General features: G+C 51.8%; 1 pseudogene; it reads right to left on the reverse strand.

The window, feature by feature from the left end:
• Positions 1 to 4,107, reverse strand: part of LOC112077043 (BAH and coiled-coil domain-containing protein 1-like) — a 47,079-nt pseudogene that overhangs the window by 36,159 nt on the left and 6,813 nt on the right.

The raw sequence follows: 4,107 nt of genomic DNA on the forward strand, positions 1-4,107 counted from the left end.
ACAGAAAACACAGAATAATATAGAGGAGGGGCAGAGTAGAGGAGGAAGGTCAGAGTAGAAGAGGAAGGTCAGAGTAGAGGAGGAAAGTGGAGTAGAGGAGGAAGGTCAGAGTAGAGGAGGAAGGTCAGAGTAGAGGAGGAAGGTGAGAGTAGAGGAGGAAGGTCAGAGTAGAGGAGGAACGTGAGAGTAGAGGAGGAAGGTGAGAGTAGAGGAGGAAGGTCAGAGTAGAGGATGAAGATCAGAGTAGATGAGGAAGGTCAGAGTAGAGGAGGAAGGTCAGAGTAGAGGAGGAAGGTCAGAGTAGAGAGGAAGGTCAGAGTAGAGGAGGAGAGGTCAGAGTAGAGAGGAAGGTGAGAGTAGAGGAGAACGTGAGAGTAGAGGAGGAAGGTGAGAGTAGAGGAGGAAGGTCAGAGTAGAGGAGGAAGGTCAGAGTAGAGGAGGAAGGTCAGAGTAGAGGAGGAAGGGCAGAGTAGAGGAGGAAGTGAGGGTAGAGAAGACACCTATTTGAAGACCTGTTTTTGACATACAGTGTTACTGTAGCTAGTAATGAGTGTAGAGCGGTTGTTAATAACTAACTGTAAACAACTTTAACTTCTCTTGGGTAGGGGGCAGCATTCGGAATTTTGGATGAAAAGCATGCCCAAATTAAACTGCCAGCTACTCATCCCCAGAAGATAAGATATGCGTATTATTAGTAGATTTGGATAGAAAACACTCTGACGTTTCTAAAACTGTTGAATCATGTCTGTGAGTATAACAGAACTTATTTAGCAGGCGAAACCCCGAGGACAAACCATTCAGATATATTTTTTTGAGGTCACTCTCTTTTCAATGAGTTTTCATTGGGAAACCAGATTTCTAAGGGACCTTCTTGCAGTTCCTACCGCTTCCACTGGATGTCAACAGTCTTTAGAAATTGGTTGAGGTTATTCCTTTGTGTAATAAAGAAGTACGCCATCTTGAACGAGGGTCACTCGAAGTGTCCTGTTTGTTAGAAGCGCGTGACCAGAAAGCTAGCTACAGTTGGTTTTAATCCTGTATTGAACACAGACCATCCCGTCTTCAATTTTATCGATTATTTACATAAAAAAATACCTAAAGTTGTATTACAAAAGTAGTTAGAAATTCTTTGGCAAATTTTGAATATTTGTAGTCACGTTTCACGAACCAGTGTTTTTCTGGATCAAACGTGCCAAATAAAAGGACATTTTGGATATATATCGACAGAATTAATCAAACAAAAGGACCATTTGTGATGTTTATGGGACATATTGGAGTACCAACAACAGAAGCTCATCAAAGGTAAGGCATGAATTATATTTTTATTTCTGCGTTTTGTGTCGCGCCTGCAGGGTTGAAATATGCTTCTCTCTCTTTGTTTACATGGTGCTGTTTTCGAGAGTGGAATAGCACGTTTGCAATTCATCCTCCTGAGGTGTTGACTGAGTGGGGGAGGGAGTGTCCGGCCTTGGCTCCCTGGGGAAGAGAGGGCCGGAACACATCGGTGGTGTCCACTCCCACGCTATTGATGCATTCAACGCTGCGGGAACGCACGGCTTGGTGCTGCTGGGGCTGGGGCTGCTGGGGAAGGGGTTGTTGGGGCTGGGGTTGTTGGGGCTGGGGTTGTTGGGGCTGGGTTTGTTGGGGCTGGGTTTGTTGGGGCTGGGGCTGCTGGGTTTGTTGGGGCTGGGTTTGTTGGGGGTGGTGGTGGTGACTCTGCATCCAGTCCGGGGCCTTCTCAGCCTTTCTGTACGGGTGCTGCTGTTGCTGTTTCCTGTGCCAGTTACTGGGGGGGGCCCCTCCTCCACTCTTCTCCATGGCCTTGTCCTTGGCACTGCCGCCCCCACCCACTAACCCCTGGCAGGCGGTTGGGGTGCCCATCTGGAAGGGGTCCCCGCTGGACTTGTCCCCCAGGTGTCCTCCCCCTACAGATGGTATGAACGTGGGCCCTGTCACTTTGGGGTCTCGCCCCCCTCCCCCRCCCCTCTCGTGCGGCGAGGGGTTGGTTAGAGGGGCAGGTGGAGGCGAGCAGAAGAAGTCCGGGTGGTGGTGTGTGTGGGGGTGATGGGGATGGCTGGGGTGGAGCTGAAGGCAGTGGAACCCCCCCGGATGCGGGTGAGGGTGGTGGTGGGGGTGGAGGTGGGGGTGGCCTCCCCCAGCGGCTGAACCCATTTGTAGAGGAGGCGCCACAGAGTAGGGAAGGGCGTGGTGGAGCATCTGGCCCCTCCCCTCCAGACAGTCCGAAGGCTGCTCACTGATCCTCATCTCGCCGCTCACCCCTTCCTTGGTGCAGCGGACGTTCCCCCCACCCTCCATGTGTCTGTGGCTGGCCTGTGTCTGAGCCCCCCTGCTCCCCACCACCTCCCCCCCATAGCTAGTCATGGAAGCCTTGGCCCCACCCGTRCCAGAGTCCCCCCCGTTCTGCATCTTTCCGTTGAGCAGGCAGGCGCTGAGGGTTCTGGTCATACCTAGGGTCTGTTGGTGCTCCATGTGCCTCTCCAGGGCTCTGCTATTGACCTCCTCCAGGGAGACCGGGTGCTGTGGATACTGGGGGTGCTGCTGGTGGGGGTGTGGCTGTGTGTGGCCGGGGTGTGGGTGGTGGTGGTGTGGATGTGAGGGCTGGGGGTGGTGGCTGTGGTGCTGCTGTCGCTCCTTGGTCTCCTGTTTGCTGCTGGGCCTCTCCTTGTCCTTGGTGCTGGGGACCACCCCTCTCTCGACGGACCCCTCCTTCAGGCCCTTGTGTAGGCTGACTCCGCCCCCTGGGTCCATGTCCCGACTGCAGGAGCCCTGAGGGTGTCCCGGCCCCGCCCTGGAGATGGGCGGAAGACCGTGATTGGCTGAGATGAGAGYGGGCTGGGACGGAAGGCTTCTTAGATAGAAGTTCTCTGTAAGATATAAAAGTTCCAAATTATATAAATATAAAATATTTCAATGATATATACTGAACACAAATATAAAGGCAACATGTAAAGTGTTGGTTCCATGTTTCATGAGCTGAAATAAAAGATCCCAGAAATGTTCTAAACGTACGAAAAGAMTATTTCTCTCAAATGTTGTGCACAAATGTGTTTACACCCCTGTTAGTGAGCAAGATGATCCATCCACCTGACAGGTGTGGCATATCAAGAAGCTGATTAAACAGCATGATCATTATACAGGTGCACCTTGTGCTGGGGACAATATAAGGCCACTCTAAAATATGCWGTTTTTTTCACACAACACAATGCCACATATGTATCAAGTTTTGAGGGAGTGTGCAATTGGCATGCTGACTGCAGGAATGTCCACCAGAGCTGTTGCCAGAGAATTGAATGTTAACTTCTCTACCATAAGCCGTCGTTTGAGAGAATTTAGCAGTACGTCCAACCGGCCTCACAACCGCAGACCACATGTAACCACGCCAGCCCAGGGCCTCCACATCCGACTTCTTCACGTGCGGGATCGTCTGAGACCAGCCACCCGGACAGCTGATGAAACTTTATTTCTGTCTGTAATAAAGCCCTTTTGTGGGGAAAAACGAATTCTGACTGGGTGGGCCTGGCTCCCCAGTGGCTGGGCCCGGCTCCCCAGTGGGTGGGCCCGGCTCCCCAGTGGCTGGACCCGGCTCCCCAGTGGGTGGGTCTGGCTCCCCAGTGGGTGGGCCTGGCTCCACAGTGGAAGGGGCCTGGCTCCACAGTGGGTGGGCCTGGCTCCCCAGTGGGTGGGCCTGGCTCCCCAGTGGATGGGCCTGGCTCCCCAGTGGATGGGCCTGGCTCCCCAGTGGGTGGGTCTGGCTCCCCAGTGGGTGGACCTGGCTCCCCAGTGGATGGGCCTATACCCTCCCAGGCCCACCCATGCTGTGCCAATGCTCATTCATGTAAAATCCATAGATTAGAGCCTAATTTATTTATTTCAATTGACTGATTTCCTTATATGAACTGTAAATCAGTAAAATCATTTAAATTGTTGCATGTTGCATTTATATTTCTGTTCAGTAGAAAAGAAACAGACTCCTAAAGGGGAAGTTCAGGATTTTAGAGATTTGTGTTAGAAAGTGTAATTCGTGGTTTGTTTTCCTTTAAACAGCCACTACCTAAAGAGTTGTGCTGCCTAAATGGTCTGACTTTT

This window comes from Salvelinus sp. IW2-2015, unplaced genomic scaffold, assembly GCF_002910315.2.
Source record: "Salvelinus sp. IW2-2015 unplaced genomic scaffold, ASM291031v2 Un_scaffold4226, whole genome shotgun sequence".
NCBI lineage: Eukaryota > Metazoa > Chordata > Actinopteri > Salmoniformes > Salmonidae > Salvelinus > Salvelinus sp. IW2-2015.